We start from the raw sequence: 26,731 nt of genomic DNA on the forward strand, positions 1-26,731 counted from the left end.
ATCTTCATTTGAATGTTTTTACACCCTTCATTTGAATTTTCACTAAAACGATGTTTATTTTAGTCAGAGACGTTCGCCATTATGTCACAGTTCTATTTAACCTTGAATAAAAACAACACCCTTGGAGATATCCCAGTATAATTGGGTTTGCAAGAAAGCTGACAATAATGACATTTCACTGAGATATATCTATATCAATGAGTCACAAGTTTTAATTTTGACCCCTGATTTGCCCAATTGTACATCGTTCAACGTTTTCACCCATATCGAGTACTATTGCTACAAATTAAGAAAAAAAAATCGTTTTGAGTAGGCCCTCCAACATTGAAATTTGTGATGAGAAAAAATGTTGCTATTTTTGCAAGTCATAAAATGATGTATTCATAACAATTTGAAGAATTTTGACATTCCCATAGAAACTCATTACTATGTAACTCGCTTCCTTTGTGTCAAAGTATTATAGATTTGTAGCAAACATGACAAATCTGGCAAAATAAAGCATGTGACAATCGTAATTATCATTAGTATGTTTCTTGCTTCTTTTTGCCAAAGTATTATAGATTTGTAGGATTTGTAGCATTTAAAAAAAAAGATTGGCAAAAGAAAGCAAGTGAAAATAATATCATAAGGATGTCACTTGCTTCCTTTTGCCGAAGTATTATAGATTGTGTGCTATATAAATGATTTGGCAAAAGGAAGCAAATAATAATCATATCATGAGGTTGTAACTTGCTTTCTTCTGCCATAGTATTTCAGGTTTTTAGCAAACATGAAAAAAAGACAAAAAGAAAGAAGTGACAATCATATCACGAGAATGTTATATTTGCTTCCTTTTGCAAAATTATTATACATGTGTTACAAACATAAATAATCGGCAAAAAGGAAGTAAGTGACAATCATATCATAAGGATATTACTTGTTCCTTTTTGCCAAAGTTGTGTGTAAATATAAATGATTTGGCAAAGGGGAGCAAGCGACAATCATATCATGAGGTTGTAACTTGCTTCCTTTTACTTTTTTAATGCAATTTTGTGGACTTGCTTCCCTTTGCCACTCGAATATCTCAGAGATGGGCCGAAATTGTAACTTTAGGATTTTTCAGTTAAATAGAACACGCCTGAAATATACCAAACCAATAAAAGAGTCAATTTTCATGAACATGTCACTTCCTTCCTTTTGCCAACGTAGGGCAGATTCGATCTGTCGACATTTGCTCTGAAATACGGCATTTGGTCGGCCAATATTTAATTCGAAGATGCAATACTTGCTTTTCTGACAAGTACTCTGTATAATCTGCCGTAGTAGTGGCCAAAAAAAATTCAATCAATTTCAATTCAACTATGTTCACTTTATCGTGAATTTTGTGTGAAATTATGTAGATATGCGAAATCTCAATGTTTTCAGAAGTCAATATCGAAACGCTATTTTTTCTATTTTAATCAATGCTTCGAAAGAGATGAAACTGGGAAACAATCGAATAAGAAATCATCACTCCATTCGTAAAATTATATTTCGTTGGTTGTAATGCTGTCAGAAATGCAGTAACTGGTTCAAGTAACAGACCAAGGACACGGCAGTGGTATGACTGGTGTGAAGATCAATCCCGAGGAGAGAAAAAAAAAGTAGAGGTGCAAACATAAAACTTTGTGTCCAAATGAGTTAGAACATTTCTAGCGAATGTTATTAATGCCCATTTGTGATATATTTAACTTGATATGACTTGATATGATTTCATGATCACTTCATGATATGATTAACTGACTGACATGATAACGGAAGGAGGTTTATTGGAACTCAAATACCATACTTCAATCACATATTTTCCTGTTTAAAATACAAGAAATAAGATTTAATAATAAAAAGAACTTAAAAATTAAGAAGTCTACAACAGGACTATCTTAAGAGTGAGTTGTGACATCATAATCTGGATCAATCAGCCTGATCACCACAATACTTGCCTAAACAAACTGCTGTGCATGAGTTTCAGACAAAAGGCATGTATACTCAGTCACTATCTGAACTACTATCGAGATGAGATGGATCAGATTCATCTGTGAGCAGTATATCATCATCTACCAACGATTCATCATCTGAGTGGAGGGGTTCTGTGGCCTCTTTCAACAAGTCATAAAGTTGTGAGGGCAGAATTGGCCCATTTGGCCACTCTGGCTCTAAAAAGCCATTTGAGTGAGTCCAGCCGTGCCCTGTTGGTTGTGGGATTTCAGGAAAGAACTCATTTGAACGTTTCCATTGACCTGCCCCATACTTAGCGCGTTTAATATGAGGAACTAGAGACCTCTTACATGGCGGCACGCGAGACAAGTCCACTTTTGAGGATGCTTTGATAGTTTTTCCTTCGCCAACCATCTTCTTTAGCATCAGGGTACGAACATCATCAACCCTTCTTATTCTTGGAAAGCCATACATGAAGCAAAACAAACTCCTCCAGTTCAGCTAGAAGTTTATCTGTCACCTCCCAGTCATCTCCAAGTTTTGCAAAGCAAGCTTGATACCGTTTCTTTTGTTCCATTTTTTTTTTTCAGCGGATTTACTTTGCCCTTGCCTTTGAAGGCACAGTTGCAATCTTCCCCGGCAAAGCAGTATAAACCTAGCAGAGATACTGGATATGTTTGGCCAAGATCACGAGCTAACTCAGTGATGTTAAGAAGCCTTCGTTTATTTCCGCTTCCCGTGTCAACGTATATGACCATTGGAGCCAACTCCTTGGCGTAGTACAGTGTTATGAAAAATATGTCACTGTCTGGGCTACGAGAAGTGGCATGTTTGTAGCCATGCTCCTTTGCATACAATAGATACAAGCTGATCCGTGTGTCGGTTTCTTCCTGGTTACTACTCAACTCACTGAACTCCTGTTTGTTCACGGATTGCCCATCTAGAGAAGTGAGTTGGAATGCTGCACCCTCAACTATTAGTATGATCTTCCTCCCTACCAATCTGTGTGCTGCCTCAGGACATGTTCAAACGTCAAGCATGAGTTTGCAAAGTTGCTTCTTGTTCTCGTCATTCTGAAGGAAAGCCTTGAAATCAACTGGCTTTCGTGTGTTGATACCTTCAAGGAGTATTTTGTCACTACATCCTCGTCGGAGCCGTTCTTGTGATTTGATAGAGTCTTCCACATACATGTCAGTAGAAACAATTTGCTTGTGGCCTATCTGGTCGAGATATTTGCTTGAAGGTCGATGGCACGTCTTTCGTTGTATAAAAGTGAGCATTGCCGTCTTCAATGAACAATGTCTTTTGAGACTCCCTTTCAGGTTGTGTGGCATCATCAACATATCTTGTCAAAAAGCGTACTGCTGCTCCCTTGTTGGTATTGGCCATGTAACAATCAAGGGTTCCAAGTGAATGTGGCACTGGAGTGAAAGAATATGTCATCAGTTCTGCAATGTCAATTGGTTTGGGCAGTAACTGGGACTTGACAAGGATTTGGAAGGCAATGTCTCCCTGCTCATGAAATTGAACAGCTTTGCCCTGGTCTGATGACAGTTTGACTTTCTTGTTGGCTCTCTTCAAAGTTTTCAGCTTTGGTTTTGTTAGCTTGTCTAAGAATTCTTTACCTCCATCATCTGATGTTTTCTGCAGGCTTTCACGAATGAACTGTTCTTTTGCTCTTCTACCAACTTCTTCACAGGTAAGAACATCTCTCTCGACATCAGGAGCGGCTTGATTGTCAGATAAAAGGGTGTGAAGGTGGTCCTTATCAGCTACCTCGAAAGGATTCAGAAACCCTTCAAATGCATTCAGTACCCGCTTCACTGCAGTCTCACTCTTCTTGACCTCTGACTTTGATTCTTCATGATGCTTGTCATGTTTTGCACCATCGTTACTACCTGTCATTCCACACATCTCCGGGGTGGCTTGATAGTACATGTACTTGCTTCGTTCAGAAGTGGTGCGAATCCATCTTTGCTATAAACTGTTGTTCTCCAGGATTCCTGTAAGTCCTGCGCCACCAGCACCACAACGAGAATTTGCAAACTTCATGAAAGTCTACTCTCTTCCATGACCTTATCCACACCACATCGATTCCCAGGAATACAATCATACAATCATACACAAATTCTTTGTATGTTATCATAATTGTGCTGACAGCGCCCCATATGGTGACTTAAAGAAATTCTGGCAATGTTTCAAATGTCGTTAGCTTATTTTACATAACTGGTATGGGACTTTGACAAAAATATATTCTAAATTTGACAACGATTGGCAAAGGTATGACCATAACAAGTAGTGTGATAATGTACACAATTTAGGGCCTAAGAGAGCTGATAAACACCTGAATTTCAGTGTTACTGGTTTATTATAGGCACATCCTTTTGCCATGGAAACAGATGATTTTTCTTCCTTTTACATTTGAGCTTATAATGGTTTACAGAGATTTTCTGTATGTTTAATGCATCTTGGTGATGCTAAATGTTTGTACAGGAGATAGTTATGTTAGTATATATTGATTTTTTGTCAAAAATAACCTTTCCTTAAAGAAAATAGATTTACAGCGAGATACTGTGCCTTGCCATGACAACATACTTTCTTCGAATAAAATGACTTGCAATGTACATGTAGGGCACGGTATGTCAAACGAACCCCCAAAGTGAAGTGACTTTCGGTTTATCAGAACGAAAGATATGGAGTGAATACTTAGTAAAGCACACCATACAACCTCCTTGAAACTGAAACTATGTGAAAATTTAATTTTTTGGATGCAACATTAAATTTCACCTAGAACAGCCACTTTTTGTTCCTGTTAACATCTTGATTATGTTTTTGGTATGTCCTGGGGATCCTGAAAATGTAACTTTCGAGGAGTCCTGGGGGTGCATGGTGACCCGCCCCCCATAGGTACCCTACTATGATGTTTAGAAGCCCGAGAACAGAACCAGCTCTTATCACAGTTCGACGAGGTATAATGGTAGCTGGATATTCCTACGGGTCTCTAGTGTGTTCACCTGTAAGTATTGCCGGTGATTCATTTTGCTACCTAATTCATTCGAGTTTTAATGACAGCTCGTTATTTATATGGGCCTCTAGTGTAATGAGATTGTAAGACTGCCGGTGATACGTTTTCTCGTGTAAGTCAGGAGACAGTTACTGAGATGTCCACTCTTGCCCACTGGCCTCTAGACATAGCTAATAAATCAATAATACAAAACTGTGAACTCATGATTACGTCTGTTTCAGTTACACATGCTTTTGGTACATTAATCGAACTGAGATAAAAATATATTATGCTTACGGGTCTCCTGACACCACTGATACGTTAGTAATTGGTACCTGGTAAGTAGTACTTCAGTCAAATGGTTGTAACAGCTATATGTCAAGGGCCTTTGGTGTGAGTAGAGCAAAGCATCATCAGTGATACAGGCTACTAAATACTTAAGTCGAACCTTCTCACAAAAAAGTTGGAAACCTGAAATCCCATCTTAGTCAATAGTATACCAGCCCTTCAATTTTGAATGCCTTCCCTTTATTCTAAGATGGTGACCTCCCTCCTCCCCAAAAGATCTTATGTTTAAAGAAAGTGAAATGCCTGCAAGCTGACAACTCTTTTTTTCCACTTCTAACGATGGGTATTAACTTGAATATCCAAAAAGTGCACCTAACTATGTGTCAAAAATCGGGTTGTACTCACCAGAAAAGTTGCAGTTTCTTTCCGTACACATAAGTTTTATATACACATACGGTAGTCCTGTACATGCGTTTCTTCTTATGAAATAAATAATTACGCGAACATGTAAAAGGTGTAGAGCTGATTAAGTCAAGTTTATAGAAACAAATTAAAAGAGATAAGAAAATGAAAGAAATACAATAGCTGTAGCTATTGCTATTGCTGTAGCTGTAGCTATTGCTGTAGCAATGACAGTGGACAAGCTACAATACAATGTGGGCCTACATTAAATTCCACTCTTCACGAGAGATTTACTGTTTCAGATGGGTGTAATAACACAACAGTGTAAATTGCAATTAGTAACCTGGGCTTGAACCGAACGCAAACATTGCTTAGTAAGTTTTTCTTAATTCTGCGAACGAAATGCGACAAGTGACATGGCAAAGGCTATCATAATAGAGTGTAAACCCAATTTACTTAATTTTACGAGAGCTAAAAATGATATATAGCACTGGTTTACATTTTGTCAGTTACCATAAAGACATGAGTTCCATGTGTTACCATGTCACATATAAAAGTGGAGAACTGTATCTAACTTCTCATTGAATTCACGCAATTTTTTTTTCACAAAGAAAATTTAGTCATATAAACATTCAAGTACAAAATAAAATAATGTCACATGCAGTACATAAAGACAAATGATCGAAATTTGACAGGTAACTGCGAAACAATGTAAATTTAGATACAATTCCAACTAATATTAGATACAAAACCTTTGGTTTTTGTCAGACACATATTCGTCTACTTTCTTTGCTTGTTTTAAGAATTAACAAAATTGGCTAAAATGTAACGATTTCTTTTTATATCTGACAGAAAATATAAAGTATTTTGCGTACAAATAAACCACGTCATAACATTTTGGATTTTCTGTCGAACCAAGTATAAAGGAACTTTTAGTAATTGGAATTTTGTTCTGTAACATAATTTCTTGTATTTGAGCAATAAATCTTTGGGTAGCGTCACATTCCCAAAATAGATGTGCGATTGTTACTGTGGAGCTCGAACAAAACGTACAGAGGTGTGTGTCAGATAGCCCCATTGCAAAAAGGAGTTTGTTAACACCAATATTTCTATGTAAAAATGTGTACTGAAAATAACGAAGTCTTTGATTCAAAGTAGATGTATAAGGAACATTATATATTTTAGTCCAGTCTTAGTTTTTATAAAACAATTCTTCCCATTTCCTTTCTGATTTAGATGGTTAAAAAAATTATAATTTCTTACCAAGTGACTGATCAGTAGGACAAGTTTGATTACATTCCACTATTCACTGTGAAGCTTAATCACAAAGATGTTACGTTTTAAATTTCATTGTTTGAGTATATGATTATCTATTTGTTTAAAAGCCTTTAATCTTAAGTCCATGCTTGTGTGTTTTTTCCTGCTTAAGATATGTAAGAGTCGCAGAATATGGTAATTATTTCAAATAATGGATGTATTATCCTGACAATGATAGAGATGTGAAGAAGGAGGGGGACGGGGCGAGCTTATCCTCTGGAGGAGAAAATACCTATACTTTCATCATAAGTATACATGAACAAATGAAATAAAAAATGACGACGGCATTCTTTACGTCGACGATAAAAGTTTGTATGGAATCGCGTGTGTTTGTGTGTGCCTGTTCACATGTGTGTGCTCGTATGTGTTTATGTGTGTAAAGAGAGTATGATTATGCGGACATCCCCTTTTCAAAGTGAACATGCCTCTCCTGATTTGTTATGATGATGATGATGAATTTTAGACTTACGATAAACGTGACGCTATAAGGCGACGATAATGGAGGTGAGAGCGGATAAGATGGGCTTTTAAACAGTAATTCAAAGGCTCTATGTTCTTGACCTTAATACACACACTCACACATACGCGCGCGTATGAACAAACGCATAAGTGTGCAATTTACAGCACCATATTTTGTAATGATATATATTCTATAGCAAAACTTCGGAATAACGAGCAGTAATATAGTATAGAAGTATTACCAGTAGTTCATTCGAGCTTTGATGACAGTTAGATATTCCTACGGGCCTCATATTATGATGACATCATAGGATTACTGTTCATACATTATACTATTCTTTTTTTTGTCGAGATTTTATGGCAGCTGGATATTCCTATGTAGTCCAGCGGATATAGAAAAAAAAATCATGCACTTAATGGTAAAAGCACCATACTTGGTACACATGTACATGATGCCAATACAAGTCATTTCTGATATGGAAGCCACTCTGATTCTCCCTTTGGCGGCCGTGGCGGCCATTTTAAAAAATGGCCGCCATGTGATATAGCAATGCTGTGTATTTTGGAAACTATGAGTCCAATTGTTGTGATTCTTGTACCAAAGAATAGGTTTTGAGGGTCAAGGATTCCAATGAAATAATTTTTGAGAGGATAGAACATGGCAACCTAATTATTGGCGGCCATTTTGAAAAAAAATATGGCCACCATGCTAGATATAACATATCCTTAAAACGTATGGACAAAGGGTCATGATTCTGGTACCTACTTGTATGTTTTTGGGGTCAAGGATTCTGATAAATTCAACTGTAAGTGAATATGAATCGTTTCATCCTACGTTTTGGCGGCCATTTTAATAGATATGGCTGCCATACAACAGAAAATGAATATTATATATATTCGAACTCAAAAGATATATAATCACGATTCAAGTGTAAAAGTATAGTTTTGGGGTGAAGGTTTTCAATATAACGATGTCTCAGCAAAGTGAATAGGTTCATCACATCCTTTGTTTTGGCGGCCATTAATTTTAATAAATAGCGTACGAGTGTTATGAAAGCGGGATGCCCATTGTGGATTGATTCTGGTGTAAACGTTTGTTTTAGGGGTCAACAATTACTTGTTCACTTATTTTTTTAATGTGGAACATCTGGGCATAGTTAACTTTGTAAGCATTTTGGAAAATATGCTCAACTTCCTGTAAAGGATTTTGTGTGTACAGTGTATGTGAAAAACATGATCTTTACAATTTCCAACTTATATGTTTTTGGCGTCAAGGATTCCGATAAATTCAACTTTAGTGAATACGATTTGGAAAATATGCTCAACTTCCTGTAAAGGATTTTTGTGTGTACAGTGTATGTGAAAAACATGATCTTTACAATTTCCAACTTATATGTTTTTGGCGTCAAGGATTCCGATAAATTCAACTTTAGTGAATACGAATCGTTTCATCTATACGTTTTGGCGGCCATTTTGATAAATATGGCTGCCATACAACAGATGATGAATATTGTATATCTTCGAACTCAAAAGATATATAATCACAATTCAAGTGTAAAAGTATAGTTTTGGGGTGAAGGTTTTCAATATAATGATGTTTTAGCAAAGTGAATATTACTAAATATGGCCTCCCTCTAGTTAAACATGACTGCCGCTATACATTCTATTCATATATCTTTAAAACCAATGGATGCATCTTCATGATTTTGGTACAAAAATATGTTTTTGAGGTTCAATTATTTAAATGGATACATCTTTTCGTGTATACAACCATCACATCCTATGTTTTGGTTGCCCTTTTAAAACACACCGCAATATATACTATACTGTACGTCTTTGAAACTAATTGGGGTCAATGATTTTAAAGAAGCATTTGTTGATGAATAGAACTAACACATTTCGTTTTCATGTCCATATTGATGGATATGACTGCCGCATTACATAGGGTATGCACACACACACACACACACACACACACACACCCACACAGACACACACACACACACACATTATATACAGTGTGGCCTAGAATTAACGGAAACGCGAGTTTTCGCAAATATCTGCACATTTTCATTACTTTGATGCCAAAATCGATGACATAGAGTTGTAGAAAATTTATCTAGAAGAAAAATGACACCAAATCATCCGATTTGGTTGAGTAGTCTTCATTCCGCAGATGTTTTTGTAAAGACGGGTCAAGCGTAAATTTCTTAGTTCAATTCAACAAATTTCAGCATCGAACAAAAGCCACTGCCTTGGGAGACTAACAAAGAATTGAGGCCGCACATTACAATGTGGAATGCTTGAATAAGATTATTGTCGAAAATTGACCTTTAATTGTTGGGTAGTCTCCGTTGCTGAGCTTTGATAAAATAAAGTAAGAAATTAATGATTAACAAAAACATGTCTACAAAGAAATGTACTCAACCAAATTGGACAATTTCGTTTTGGTTTTGGAAAAATATTCGTTGCCATTTTCTGATGGGCCACCCTGTATATATTATATACACCCTCACTTGCCGTATGTATTGTCCCATTGACAAGAATCGTTCACCTATTAATGGTAAATGAACCTCCTATGTTGTTGCGGCGTTTAGTTCTTTATTGTTCATTGATTGTTGTTGATTGACCATACCTCTATCACATTCATTATTCAAGTAGGTATTGAACATCACCTAAGTACAATTGTTGCATACCTGGAATACTTAAGATAATTATGTTGAATATCAGAGGTATAATGAAATTGTGAGAATGGAATAGAAGACTTTCCCCCCAATTTTGGATGCACAGACAGGAGAGTACAATTAATATACTGTCATAGTTTCCAGCCACAAAGACATTAGTATTGCAGTGTCATAAGACCTACTGATTTCTAAAGGTTTTTTTTTTTTCAGTTCTTGTTCATTATTTCATAGCATGACCTTGTCAAAACTGTTACACAAAATTATAAGGAGTCATACGAAGGAATCGAATTAGCTCTGACAATCCAAAACAAGAAATATTGTTCCTGATCATCCATTGATGAGCAGTGATGAACGTGAATGCATATATAGATGCAGGTGCGCTTTAGAGAACGTCTTCAGTATTTCTACTGGTGCCGGTAATTAAGATCGATTTGCTGAATATTCTATTCTGCAGTTTTATCTTCCAATAATTATGAACCTAAAAATTTATATTTCTTTGAGGTTTTCCTTAAATTCATGAATTAGCATAATTTTTCTTGTTGTTTATATTTTGCTAGTAGACTCATGTGGAGCTGCAAATGGCAATTAGATGTAAACCTATAAAGATGTATTGTATAATACCTATTGTATTTGCCGGAGAGATGATAAACTACAATACCTAACGGCCTTAGGGGTTCCGCTCCAGATTTGGATAAGGTTTACTCTCTAACCTTTGATTAACCAAAAAACTGCCCACAAGGCAGCGGGAGACTCGTGGAGGACGGGGACGTCTCTCTACCCGTACAGGGCCAGAAGGACCTGCTCACTGCCACTATTTACTTTATCGTTTGATGTATAAGATCCAGTGTAGTTATAAGTATCACAACAGCCTGGTCAATCATGGATTTTATAGACATACATATAGTGTGTTTACATTTTGATGTAAGTGACCCAAGAAGTTTTAGAAGTTTTCTCATACGTAGTGTCATGTTTCCAAAGAAAACAGATGTACTATATTGGTTGGAAACTATGATTTTCATTCCATAGTCCAAGGACCAGAGAAAGCGAGTCTATATTTCTAAAAAATGTATAATCTTGATTAACATGTACTTCAGACATGAAATTGTGAAGATCATGTTTTTCACATACACTGTACATACAGAAATCCTAAAAAGGAAGTTGAGCACATTTTCCAAAATGCTTGCAAAGTTAACTATGCCCAGATGTTCCACATTAGAATACTAAAGATAAGTGAACAAGTGATTGTTGACCCCTAAAACAAACGCTAACACCAGAATCAATCCACAATCGGCATCCTGCTTTCATAACACTCGTACACTATTCATTAAATGGCCGCCAAAACAAAGGATGTGATGAACCTCTTCACTTTGCCAAAACATCATTATATTGAAAACCTTCACCCCAAAACTATACTTTTACACTTGAATCGTGATTATGTATCTTTTGAGTTCGAATATATACAATATTCATTATCTGTTGTATGACAGCCATATTTATTAAAATGGCCGCCAAAACGTAGGATGAAACGATTCATATTCACTTACACTTGAATTTATCAGAATCCTTGACCCCCAAAACATATAAGTTGGTACCAGAGTCATGACCCTTTGTCCATACGTTTTAAGGATATGTTATATCTAGCATGGTGGCCATTTTTTTTTTTCAAAATGGCCGCAAATAAGTAGGTTGCCATGGTTTTATCCTCTCAAAAATTATTTTATTGGAATCCTTGGCCCTCAAAAAACCTATACTTTGGTACAAGAATCACGACAATCGGACTTATAGTTTCCAAAATACACAGCACTGCTATATCACATGGCGGCCATTTTGAAAAATGGCCGCCACGGCCGCCACAGGCAGAATCAGAGTGGCTTCCATATCAGAAATGACTTGTATTGGCATCATGTACATGTGTACCAAATATGGTGCTTTTACCATAATGGGCATGATTCACCCTATATGTGCTCTATATCCGCTAGATTAATGGGCCTTAATTTAGGGTTAGCGACAGGGGTTCGAGTTAGGCTTAGATTAATCTGGATCAAAATGTAGCTTTTAATTTCATGCAATTCATAATTTTTATATCACTCAAGAACAAAAGCTTTAGTGCTCGTTAACAATTCAGGGAACATGTTAGAGCCATCAACAAAATTATAATATCGGTAGAAAAATGGGGGCATGGGTCTTTCCTTATTAATTTGTAAGTATGCCATCCTATAAGATGAGGCCGTGATCGATGAAGACCCGCCGGCTGGATTGTTTGTGTTCCCTGTTTTTGCTGAGGCCTTCCCGTCGTGCTAGACTCCATTTCCAGGCTCTCCTAGCGTATTATCTCATTATCAAATAGCCAGTCTACAGTCGTGTATGCCGTTACGCATTCGCAGCAATGCAGGCTGCAGCGTCGTATTGCTGAGTGGAGAATCAATGGAGGCAAACAAACGGCGGGGATTCCCATTTTGGCACACATCACAGAGTCGCCATTTTGAAAAAAAGGCTTGTCTATGAAAAGGGTCTATCAGCCCACTCCTTTCCCCGATGCAACGTCACAAATAAAAAATATAACATTGAATTAGAGTAACAGTTCCCCTCCAACCCTAAAAATTACGATATCCCGATCCGTAACATTTTGTTGAAATCCGCATGGCTTCTGTTGAAAAAAAAAAAGGTGCAAGTATAAGTAACAAGATCATTTTGTTTTACGTGCGATGTCCAAAGTACACGTAAGTTGCCTACTTACCAGCTGCCTTTTACTTTCGAAACACAGATAGCAAGCACTTCAGTTGTGAATACTAGTATCAGAATAAAAGCGGGAAACGACGGTTTTCATCCATGTTTGCGCACCGTCATGACCACAACACCAGTTGATTATAGTGAATATCAAAATGATTGCAAAACACAAACGCGGAACAGAATATTCAGAAAGCGTTTCACAATGCACTTATCGGAGTTCGGGAGCGTAAGTGTTGCTGAAACGACAAGCACAGCAAAGCCGAGGAAGAATAAAGGTGAAGTACAAAGGTCAGCGTCATTTGGCAAAAGGGTATATCGTGGTTCCAGGACGAGTTTACATTTTTTTTCCCATATGGGGGAGGGTGCGGGTGACGTCAGTTTCAGTTTAAAGGACAAGTTCACCTTAATAAACATAAGGTTTGAGAGAAAGTAGCAATATTAGTAGAACACATCATTGAAAGTTTGAGGAAAATCAGACAATCCGTTCAAAAGTTATGAATTTTTGAAGTTTTTGTGCAGTAACCGCTGGATGAGAAGACTACTGTGCACAGTGTACGATGTCACATGCGTACAACAATATAAGGAAAATATAAAGAGAATTTTACAAAATTCCATCTTTTGAAAAAAAAGTACACATTCCCCTGACTCGTTACCGACAAATGTTATGGGTAATATTATTCCCCCTGCCTTTAGAAAGAGGCAAGTCAAGTGCTCTTTTATTATGCGAAAAAAAGTGAAAATATGTTGAATTTTCTTATACATTTTCTTTATACTGTTGTACGCAAATGACTCACAAGCTGTGGTAGTCTCCTCATCCAGCGGTTCCAACACAAACATTTAATTTAAAAATTCATAACTTTTGCATCGATTGTTCAATTTTCCTCAAACTTTCACTGATGTGTTCTACTAATATTATTGCATTCTCTCAATCCTTATGTTTATGCATGAAGATGAACTTGTCCTTTAATTCATTCAATCACGACAGTTTGCTTCAGCAAAGCTGCTGTTCTGCTGCAAATCCGTGAAAAACAATCTGTGAAAAACAAACAGGAAGGTCTCGAGCCTCGGTGATTAAGTTTGCCTTTTCCTCCCCTGGCAACCAGCAGCATGCACCTGGAACCACCACAATTTTTATATCATGTATTTACGATTTTCTGTTTGTATTTTATGACAGCTTGTATTGTATATTGTATATTGAATTGCCGAATAAATAACAATAATAGTAAAAACATAAATACAGCAGAATTGCATACAAACTGTATTTACAATAACAAAGAAAGGAACAAGTGTCAGGTAACAACAAACGAAACATTTAATTTTTTTAAAAAATGATAAAATAAATGAAAACTGGGCAAGTACCTTCGTTAACCATGTTAATTTTAAGAATACAGGGGAAACTCGGTATAACGAACACTGCTATAACGAGATATCGGTTATAACGAGGAAATTTTCTCGGTCCCAAATTTCCTTCCACACAAGTCTATGTAAAATGCTACTCTTATAGCGAGATCGGCTATAACGAAATAACTGCTATAACGAGATAAATTTTGTGACTTCCAAACAAAGAAAAACATAGTAAATCAAACCTGCTATAGCGAGGTAAAGCAAAATGCCTTCGGTAAAGCTTTACTTCGCCTGTGCTATCATCTTCCGAGATTGTAAAGCTTGATGCGCCAAAAACTGTCTTGTGCACACATATATGTAATCATTTTCTTCAGTGCACTCCAGCTAGCACTGCATGTTGTACGTGTGAAGTGTGTGTGTGCAGGCACACTGATACATGCAGAAAATGTGGTGAGACGGCCATATGTGTACATGACATCATCATGACGTTTAGCAGGTGTGAGGCAATCTGATGCTGTGATTGGCCTTCTACTTAGGGAATTCCCCGTCTTCACACACACGCAGTCATAATGTACATACATAATGTGTCCACATACACACACAGCATTGTGCAGACCATTATTCAAGCTTTCCACACAACACACACCCATACGATAACCACATACCAATCCACAGACGATCTTGATACAATCGCAAGCTATATAAATGTACAAATTCAAACATCTACAATTAATAAGAAACACATTCTTGATATTGGATTTCCTTGTCGAAAAACATCTTCTTACCCATAAAGGTGAGTAATTCCCTCACACACAATATCAAGTTATCAGTATTGATTGAAATATGATGGGTAGTCCCACATGTGCAAATTAATGTCTTTATTTTATGCCTTCTTTTATGCCTACTGATAACGAGATATCGGCTATAACGAGGAAAATGACTCGGTCCCAACCATCTCGTTATATCGAGTTTCCACTGTATATATCACAGAGAGAGAGAGGAAAAATCCTGGGCAGCTGCTTAGGCTACAACACAGATATCTCAAGAGCTTATGTGAAGCTTGGAAGAGAGAGAGATTAAGTTTCAAGTCATAAGCTAACTGATTCCATCCCCATACTCCCCTAAAGGAAAGAGTTCTCTTTCCAACTTCTGATTTTGCCTTCCACAAAACAAATTTCTTCATACTGTCTCCCAGAAAGTAACGTGTATGTTCTTCAAAAATCCAAATATTGCAATACATAATTATTCGAGATGCATTCCTTTAGAGATGTCGCACATTGTAGTAATTATCTATATCTTTGTTTTTCTAAAGTTTCTAATGACAAACGATTGTAGATTCCTGAGGTAGAGTACCCAAAGGACATTTTTCAAAACTCTATTTTGAATAATTTGCAACTTTTCAGAATCCGTTTTTCGCAGATTACTCCATACAACGCAAAAATCATCGAATTTACACTGAATAATGGACTAGTAAAATTCAAAAGCATTCAGATATACAAAATCGTATTCTTTTCAATAAAAACAAATTTTCACTGTGCTTTTTATAACCCTATGATCCACATTTTGGCTCCAATTAAGATGTTGGTCAAGATAAACTCCTAAGTATTTGCAGCAAATAACAAGGGGGAACCTAAGATTCATCAATGCTGACTCACAACACCTCCTTCCTAATCCTTTTTTTTTCTGGAACCTTTTAAACATCGCTTCATACTTGTTCACGTTCAAAGCAGAAAAGAGTTTATTTCCATCCATTGTGACAAGCACATCAAATCGTCGTTGAGACCTCTGAAATGTACAGGGAGATCATTGGCACATTTTTGTGCGATGCATTGGGGGCGAGAGTCAATACGATAATGTAAAGAGGGATATATTTTGGCGCAACGCAGGGGCTAGAATCAATTCTACAAGGCATCGGAAGATCGGAAGTCAAATCGATAAGGTTATTTTTTTGTTTCGGTGAGACACCAGGGTGAGAATCAATTCTGTAATGTACGAAGAGATCATTGATAAAACAATTTCGGTACGACACAGTGACTGGGTCGAGAATTAATTCTATAGATCATAGAAATATAGCAGTGTTGATGTACTAGTATTGTGTTTAATATAACATCGTGGTGATTAACAAGTACGTAGATCCTCAAAAAAAAAATCAGAAATTTGTTTTGATACAACGTTTGGGCGAGAATCGATACTTAATTTATTAAAAAAAAATACTTCATTTTGGTACAACACTTGTACTGGGGTGAGAATGAAGTCTCTAAATCAAAGGACAATCAGAAAAGTATTTTGATGCGACACTTGGGCGAGAGTCAATACGGTAATGTACAAAGATGTCATTGATATCTTTTGGTGATACACATGGGCGACACGGGGGGGGGGGGGGGGGAGGGTCAATACTGTTATGTATACAAAGAGATCATTAATATCTTTTTGTACAATGTACCCTCATATGGCGTATGTCTCACGTTGCACTTGCTCAGTCCAGCCTAACACATCTCCATCCAGCCGACACCCTTTTCATTAATATCTATCTCACCTTGTAGCAACTCTGTCTATCCTAGCACATACTTCACTAATGACATTATTTACTATTCAAAGATGAAACAAAAATCCCATCTTTGGTGCTTCAAGATAGTTGTAAAATGTGAGTTATGGATACAGAAACTGTCTTTAATATAAGAACATGCATATGTGATCTCTATTTTATTGATGTTAGGTGCAGTTGTGTTATTAAATATACAAATTGTGAGCAGTCTTTATCATAGAATTGTCTCTAGACCAAATCATTATACTGTTATGGTTTATTGAGAAAAATAGTGATCTCTTATACTTAAAGGGATGGTACAGTATTGGTGGAGATGAAAATTGGGCTTGTAACTTTTTGCGAGCCTATACCGAGAAAACACTGATGATATAGTACAGAGCATACCATTTGAAGAGGTATTCAAAGTTTATTTGATGAAAATCGGGTTTGGAATGACTGAAACATCCAAAAACAAAGTGAAACAAAGCGATCGTAATAAAGTGTGGGTCCCACATTTTATTAGAATCGCTCTTTTTTTGGATATCTCAGCCATTTCAAAACCAATTTTCATCAAATAAACATTGAATTCCTCATAGAATTACATTCTTTCATATTTCATAAGAGGTTTCTCATTATCTCACCAAAAAAAATGTTAGAAATCTGAAATTAGGTCTCAACCAAAACTATAAGATCCCTTTAATACTGTATTGCAAAATGTTTTTATGGTAGGATTTTTTTTTTATACAACTGACTTTACATACATGCATCAAATGTTATAGCTAACAGAAACTCAGAAATATTTAAAGGATGTGCTAAACTGGAGCTGCTTCACAGATAGGAAGACAATTGATTCATGTGGCATTGCATCATAACTCGTCACTCTCAAAGGAAGATATGTCTTTATGATGGTAATTGCTTTTCGCCGTCCCTTCTTAGAAAACAAGCGGCACGTAAATAGTATACAGGGCTTTGAAGAGGGCTTTGGAAAGGGCTTTGGAAAGGGCTTTGGAAAGCCGTTTTAAACAGGGGAAAGGTGATAAACGCAGACCTAGACCCCGTTTACAGTGCGGGGCTGGGCCGAGCAGCGGCCGAGCCCAGCCTCAATTGAGAGGCCGGGCCCCGCAATTTTGTCCGTTTACACTGCCGGGCTCGGCGCGCTTTTGATTTAAACCTTTCAATAATTATGTTGTCGTAGTGGCGCTGTGCTTGTATACAAATGCAATTTGGTATTGTCTGGTTTTCAGCCCCTTTGCGAAATGAATTCCGTGGCGACGAAGTCGCCGTTCGGGCAAAGGCCTTTGCCGAATGAAAAAATCCTTTGCAGGACAAAACCACTAGTTTTTGACGTTGAGGGGGTTAATATCCTGAACAGCGAAATAGCACAGGCAGAGGGTTTGGAAGTCAGACAAAAATTGGCCGCGCATTTGGCCCAGTTTACGTTTACACTGAGAAAAGACGGGCTCGGCCGCGGCCGAGACCACCTCCAGAGCGAGGGCCAAATGCGAGGGCCAATTTTTGGCCTCGCATTTCGGCTTTTGCGCGTTTACACTGAAGCGGGGGCTGGGCCGAGCCTCGCACTTTATACGGGGTCTTTAGACCCCGTTTACAGTGGCGGGGGCTGGGCCAGGCCGCGGCCCGAGCCGAACCTCAATTGCGAGGTCGAGCCCCGCAATTTTTGTCCGTTTACACTGCCGGGCTTGGCCGCGCTTTTTATTCAAACCTTTCAATATTATTATTTTGTCGTAGTGGCGCTCTGCTTGTAAACAAACTCAATTTGGTATTGTCTGCTTTTCAGACCGTTTGCCAACTGAATTCCGTGGCGACGAAGTCGCCGTTCGGGCAAAGACCTTTGCCGAAGGAAAAAATCCTTTGCAGGACTTGAAAAAAAAAACACCTTAAATTATACTAGTTTTCGACGTTGAGGGGGTTGATATCCTGAATGACGAAATAGTACAGGCAGAGGGTTTGGAAGTCAGACTAAAATTGGCCGCGCATTTGGCCCAGTTTGCGCTTACACTGAGAAAAGGCCGGGCTCGGCCGCGGCCGAGACCACCTCCAGAGCGAGGCCAAAATAATGCGCGGCCAATTTTGGCCTCGCATTGCGCGTTTACACTGAAACGAAAGTGGGCTCGGCCGTGGCCGAGCCGCAGCCGAGCCTCGCACTGTAAACGGAGTCTTGGTCGCTTTGATCCCATGCTCGAAGCCGCCATTCAAAAATATTTGAAGTATGTGCCAAACTGGAGTTTGCCGCTCAGATGAGAAGGCAATTGACTCGTGTCTCATTAAGTAATCACCAGCCACTTTCCAAGGAAAATATGTCTTTATGATGGTAACTACTTTTCGCTATCCCTACTTACAAACGATGGGCGGCAGACAATGGTAAAGTCACGGGGATGCGCGAATAGAAATTGCTCAAATATTGCTGAAATAGATATCAAAATCACTCGACTGTACGTGTCTGTACGCTAATCTGACATATTAATTTATGAAGAACTATACTTGAAGATGATACAATAGTAGTTTCATTTTGCGGAAATAAGGAAAAAAGTGGTAAAACCGGCTATCCATGAGGGTAAAATTTCAAACACTTTCACAAAATACAGCTTAGATTTACACTTTTGCAAATATTTTCGAACGGAATTGACTTTGTTTGATAATGCTTAATCATTAGATGAAACTTCATTGCATTTGATATGTAAACGAGCAGCATATACCCGATATCATGTTAGCGTTAAAAATGAATCTTCAGATTGCTCAGAAAGATGACGGCTTCAAGCATCAAACATCAAAGGCACAAATGCACCTGTGGAATTCTTTTGTCCATCCATAGAAAACTGACTGCTGGTTGGGTAATTAGAGTCATTTGTACTCCATCTCTCGAACCTCCTTGGTTTGAGACATGAATGCGTGCACACACAGTAATGATAATACGTATAATCTTGTATGTATGAAAGACCTATTCACGTGATTGAACACTGAACCACCTGGAAAACAGTGAAAAGTTATTCCAGGACATTTTCGTAATTTTTGTTCCCTAATAGGCTAGATCGTGCTTCAGGAAAAAGGGCAGTTCAAAGAAGGATATATGCTTATTGACAGAAAAAAGAAAAATACAATCGACATTAGCCCGTCCGTCGTCCGTCACAAATGTTAAAGTTTACCTGCAAGACTTTCTTATGATGCATAACTTGGCAACTGTTACAGCAATGGAAGCCACACTTGGGTGATAGAAGCACTAGGAGTATCTTCATGTTATGGTGTTGTCGGAGGTCATGTGATGATGTCAAAGGTCATTTGAGGTATTATATTAAAGAGTATGTGCCAAGACTCTCCTTTCTATGTTAAAGTTTACCTGCAAAACTCTCTTTTCTATGTTAAAGTTTACCTGCAAGACTCTCTTTTGACAAATAACTTCTCATACGTTGCTTGGATTACATAGGTGCACTGGGGGTACCTTCATGTTATGGTGCCGTTGGAGGTCACAGGATAAGGTCAAAGGTCATTTGAGGTCAAATGTTAAAGTTTACTTGCAAGACTCTCTTATCACACGTAACTCGACACATGTTGCTACAATGGTAGTCAAACTTGGGTGATGGATGCACTGGGGGTACCTTCATGTTGTGGTGCCGTAAGAGGTCACATGATAAGGTCAAAGGTCATTTGAGGTCATACGTTAAAGTTTACTTGCAAGACTGTCACAGACAGGGGGCAACAAACTTTTAGGGCCCAATGTTAAGTTTTATGGCGCATTTTGATTATGGCTCATAACTTTTGATCCCTTTGTCTGTTTGCGACCAAACTTGGATGGTAGATGTCCCTTGGGGAGGTGAAGGTCATCACAAGGTCAAAGGTCACAGTCATACAGGGGTCAACGAACTTTTAGCCCCCAATGTGAAGTTTTTATGGCGTGTTTTGATTATGGCTCATAACTTTTTATCCCTTTGTCCCTTTGTGACCAAACTTGGATTGTAGATGTCCCTTGGGGAGGTGAAGGTCATCACAAGGTCAAAGGTCACAGTCATACAGGGGTCAACGAACTTTTAGCCCCCAATGTGAAGTTTTTATGGCGTGTTTTGATTATGGCTCATAACTTTTTATCCCTTTGTCCCTTTGTGACCAAACTTGGATGGTAGATGTCCCTTGGGGAGGTGAAGGTCATCACAAGGTCAAAGGTCACAGACAGGGGTCAACAAATTTTTAGGGCCCAATGTTATGTTTTTAAGGGTGCGCGTTTCGATTGTGGTTCAGAACTTTTGCTCCCTATGTCCGTTTGTGACCAAACTTGGACGGTAGATGTCCCTTGGGGAATCAAGGTCATCACAAGTTCAAACATCACAGAAAGGGGTCAACAAATTTTTAGGGCCCATTGTTAAGTTTTTCTGGCGCGTTTCTATTATGGCTCATAACTTTTGATCCCTTTGTCTTTTTGTGACCAAACTTGGATGGTAAATGTCCCTTGGGGAGTTGAAGGTCACCACAAGGTCAAAGGTCATAGGTGGGTCAATGAACTTCTGGGAGTTAGAAAAATATTAATTGCTTGTACGCGAATGGGCGAGACACAATTTGGCACTTGCCTTGATTTTAATTTGAAACCCAATTTTACTGTCAGAGTTTTTGAAGGATGTGAAGTTGTTAACCACGACTGGAATTTATTTCAATTGTATGCCAGTGGCTCACCATGCACAGGTTAGGGAAAATATGTGTACTTTGAATAATTTCTTTGCGACCAACTGGTGGCCATGGACCACCTATTAAAAAGCGTGGCTCTTTATGAGAGCACTACATGACAGAAAATTTGCAGACAAGCATACCTGCGGTTTCCATTGAAATACTACACTGAGCATGATTTTGAAAGATGCATACAAAATACACATTTTCACCAAAGGTATTCACGAACCAGAAAAAGTTAGATATTTAAAACACTGACGTCGGTAAATATTGATGAAAACATGGGGGGGGGTCTTCTAATCAAAATTAAAGATTGTCTTGATATTTCATTACATTTTCAAACCTTTTAACACTTGTCGGCAATAAAAGGAGAATTACATGAATTTACAAATGTGTAGTTTGCATGGCAAGTGCTCTCGGCTGGCAAAATTCCACCAACTACCTATATAAAATTTGATAAGAATGAACTGATGGGACGGATGCTGTTCGTTATTGCGAAGGTTCGTTAATCCGAAACACACAAATTCCCTATACCTAGAGTTTCGTTAATCAGAACATTTGTGGCGTTATTCCGAAGGTTCGTTATTCCGAAGGATCGTTGATCAGAAAATGAAATAGGGTTCGCTATTCCGAAGGCTTGTTTATCCGAAAATGAAATAGGGTTCGTTATTCCGAAGATTCGTCAATCAGAAAATGAAATAGGGTTCGATGTTCCGAAGGTTCGTTGATCCGAAGTGAAATATAAGGTCCGTAACAAACCTTCGGAGTAACGAGCTTTGTTTAATTTTCGGATTAACGAACCTTCGGAATAACGAACCTTATTTCATTTTCGGATTAATGAACCTTCGGAATAACAAACCTTATCACATTTTCGGGTTAACGAACCTTTGGAATAATGAATCTTCGGAACAACGAACCTTCGGAATAACGAACTGTAACCGATGGGACAATGCAATGCAATACCTTCTCACAAATGCACATTCAGTTCAATTTTCTGTATCAAATTATTTTAATTACCTTTGGAAATAAGTGAAAAATATTATCAGTGAAAGAGAAATAGCACATACATTCATCTCAGCCATGGCATGCAATTGTTTCAATATAAAAGCAGGAAGATGCAGTTTTATGAAAAATGAAATCAAGTAGAATTATGTGCATTTTCTACAGTCCAGTGTACTGTAATGACAAAACAGATATTATTATTATTTTGTTTGAAATTATTTTGTAATGTTGTTAAAGGGATCGTATAGTTTTGGGTAAGATCTAATTTCATGTTTCTAACATTTTTTGATGAGATAACGAGAAACCTCTCATGAAACGTAAAAGAGCATGTAATTCCATGAACAATTCAATGTTTATATGATGAAAATTGGTTTGAAAATGGCTGAGATATCTAAAACAGAGCGATTCTAATAAGTGTGGGATCCACACTTTATTACGATCGCTTTGTTTTACTTTGCTTTTGGATGTTTCAGTCATTCCGAACCCGATTTTCATCAAACAAGCTTTGAATTTCTCTTAAAAGGGTATGCTCTTTGCTATTTCATAAGTATTTTCTTGGTATCTCGAAAAAAAAAAGTTAAAAGCCCAATTCTCGGTATTAATATATAAATGATATATAATAAAGCCCAATAATTCTCTATTCTCCTACCTGTATACAGCTGGTATACATGAACACTCGTACATTGATACATCGTATGAATTAATAGACGTTATATATATCGAAGAAAAAAAAATTAGCATCGTTTCTTAACTGTTACCATTATATTCATACGTGATTTATTCCTGTCTTGATCATGCAAATAATGATTGCCACTACTTTGTTTAGTTATTATGAAATTTTCATGGCTCTGTATCTTAATCTGATTCTTTCTATCACTGTAAAGTTAATCTGACCATTGAATTTGCACCACCTTAGAAAAATAGTTTGATTATTCACGAAGAAATGACCTGCATGTCCATTTACGTCTAAAACTTCAAGATCGTATGCATCCCGTTCAATATCGTACATTTATTATGAAGAGTTTTAGCGCAAAACAAGCTAACTCCATTCTTGTTAAGTTGAGATGTTTGTGATTAAAGCTGCTAAAAACAGAAAATAATAAGAAAATACAGAATAATTTTAATCATAACTTTTAGAATATTCCTTGTAATTGTTATGTAACAAGTGAGGTATTACTGGAAAAGGTTTCATTTTGCTGATGATGGACTCACTTTGAAGTGTTTAAAAATGGTGCTTAGCTCATTTTGCAATAAGTCTCTTCGCACACACACACACACACACATATATATATATATATATATATATATATATATATATATCATTTAACTGTATAGGTGTTTACTATAGTGAGGTGAGACACCTCAATGATCAACTGTGTACTTACTCTCCAAACAGTTTGGACCTCTGAAATTGTTTGGACATATACACCTGCCAGTCTCGTCATCACAGACCCCACCGTTGTAGCATTTGTCACAGATTCTGATGGAGTCAGGTGGACCCCATCTACCAGCTGGACAATCTACCAACAGAAAAAGAAATATGTACGGTATGTTCAGTTCAAATTTCAGTTCAGTTCAATTTCTATTTCATATTTCCATTTTCTCAAAGATGAGATCACAAAATTATTGACAACAAAACAAGAATACAAAATATATACAATCATGTCTTTTGATTGTAGAAGAAAAAGAAAAAGAAAATATACCTGACACTAATGTACATGGTCATATCGTGTGAAAATGTCACTAGTAAGTATAAGAAATATGATGGGTCTACATAAAAGCTTTAAAGCTTGTAAAACTGTAGGTTCCCGAGTTCATAGGCATATAATTTTACACGGAGAACGGATGTGTTTGTCTTGACCAACTAAGATTACACCAGTACAAAAAATCGATGAGTAATAAACTAATGAACCACATAGATATCGCACAAACCAGACTGCATACAAATCTCGCAGTGTTTGAAAAACAAAAATGCTATATTATTAAAAGATGTATCGTTACCATGAAATAACTTGAATGACTTGGTGCTGCGGACAAGGACAAAAGACTGGGAGCATAAAAAGGTTGCTAAAATATTGGTAGTGTGTATCCCCTAAGTAATAACTGTTTTAGTTTGCGTTTAAAGGTGAATAAAGATAAGGAAGAAGTGATATCTAGAGGGAGATCATTCCAATATCTGGGTCCAGTAAATATAATTGTTTTCTTTGCAAAAATAGTGCGAGTACGGGGAGTATGTTGCATCTGATTGAACTTTGTAGAAAACTGAATAAGACACACAATAAATGGTATCCCTACTATATCATGAAGGCTGATAAAGTTAATCAATAATAACCGTCAAGACATTCTGAGAGGCATAGATTATTATTCGATATTTTATTGAATGTTCAAATGCAGTGATCTTAAATTCAACCCAAGCACAGAAACAGACACAGTCAAGACATAAACAATGGGCAGCTATAGCTTTCTGTTTTGATATCAACTCTACATCATAACGTAGCTTTGGCTCCTGTGACTTACTTCGAACAATAAGTCTTTACAAGGCTCCTCTTCCTTGACTTCGCATACCACTGTAGTAAATCTCATAGATGCCTTCATCCTCAGCCACGATTGGATCAGAAAACATGAACGTTGTGTTTGTCTGTCCTGTCACGGGGTCTCCTCCATCTTTTCGCCAGACAGGGGTACCAGGAGTACAATCACCTGTATCTGTCATTTCGATCATCACTCCTGTGTCACCTACATTGACCGTACGGGTGAATACCCCATCCACAGGCTCAAAGCAGGCTAAATGTACAAACATAATGTAGTTTATAATGCATCAATACAACATAATTAGATGTGTCACACTAGAGTAATGAGGAATTGTTTTCCTACCTGAAGCCTAATGAACAAAAAACGGACTGTGTGTACTGCTGAAGTGCTGATCATAGTGTTATTACATTGCTAAGTCAAAATTCACATGTACATTCAAAACAGATGCCATTTTAATGTAGAAGAAGGGAAGGTTTCAAATTCTAAAATGCTCTGATAATTTGAATTTCATGAAAAGCAAGACCCAAGATCGTCATCAGCGGAAGCATTGTGATGTCTTATTGATAAAAAAAGCTATACTCATTTTTCAAAATACGCGCATTTTCCGGTCCCATTACAGAGGAGTATTTTATAACGTATAAATACCTTTTTTTAATGCCCAATAACATGGAAAATGTAAAAAAATTCTATGTAAGCTGCAAATTAGTTGGTAGGAATGTTTTTCACCATATTTCTAATCTTCAAAATTATGATCATAAAAACTCTGGCCCAATACTTTCTTTTTGTGTGTGTCATTTTGATCATATTTACTGTAATAATATAAGACAGTATAATCATATTCCTGCTAGCTTTGTGAGCATTACAGACGAAGCTTTTGACAACCTTAAGTGTTAATATTCAGGATTTGACTATCTTATATATTAAAAGCTAGAAGTACCTGGGGTAAGCTTTTTTTACAAGTTTGATTATGCATACATCGTCATCTGAGCACAATGCATTGTTCTGTCATCATACCGTCACTTCGTTTAAAGAATGATGATATGGTCTGGTCGTCGTATAATTCTTGTGAACCACGGCAATAAAATGCTCCGAATCCCTCCACATCCCATTCTGCAGTGGATGGGAAGATCACACGCGCGACATCTCCTACAGAGGTAGCTGCAGGTGGGTCAGGTGAAGTGTCACTGGGGATTGGTGCTGTCCTGCCAAAGACTCGGGAGGCATCCGTGGATGGAGAGCTCCGAAAGCATTGCAACTGGGAGGTTGCATTCTCAATGTCTGAAAATCCAACTGAAAGCACTGTGATGTGGACCCGTTCACCTGGACATCGACAAATCATACATCTAGAGATTTAATCAGAAGAAAAACAGGTATTGTCCAAAAATTACAGCTTAGATCTTCACCCATGTTACACAGCACTGGAACAATACATTATAAGACCGGATAAAAGTTTCACATTGTTAAAACGGTTGAATACTTGTCATTCCGTTACTTTCAAATCTCATGAGCATGCCTGCTGCTTCCTTACAGGCCATGAGATGCTGACCATGCTCGTAGCATATGAATCTATTTGGGCTGAAAATTCTACTCCGAAAGGAAATACGATATACATTTTCTAGCTTAGGGCATTGAAACAGGAGTAAAAAAACTGGTAAAACTTACAGACACTTGTTCAGCCGATATGACATCATATAGTCCATAATTTCTCGGTTGCACTGTTCGATAGTCAGAAGGTTCATTTATCCGAAATCAAAATAAGGTTCGTAATTCCGAAGGTCGTAAATATATACCTTTTCATTTTTTAATGCCAATGTTAATGACATT

The 26,731-nt window shown here is 37.4% G+C and overlaps 1 long non-coding RNA gene across 1 annotated transcript in view; it reads right to left on the bottom strand.

Moving 5' to 3' along the window:
• The window catches only part of LOC139725206 (uncharacterized), a 60,313-nt gene extending 47,246 nt beyond the window's left edge, over nucleotides 1-13,067 (bottom strand). The window contains exon 1 of the long non-coding RNA XR_011710537.1: nucleotides 12,845-13,067. This is a non-coding gene — a long non-coding RNA (uncharacterized lncRNA). The remainder of the gene's footprint in view (nucleotides 1-12,844) is intronic.
• Between the last annotated feature and the right edge of the window lie 13,664 nt (nucleotides 13,068-26,731).

Source organism: Diadema antillarum, unplaced genomic scaffold (genome assembly GCF_040938485.1).
Source record: "Diadema antillarum isolate AM-2024a unplaced genomic scaffold, OU_Dant_1.0 seq00000024_RagTag, whole genome shotgun sequence".
In the NCBI taxonomy this organism is placed as follows: Eukaryota; Metazoa; Echinodermata; class Echinoidea; order Diadematoida; family Diadematidae; genus Diadema; species Diadema antillarum.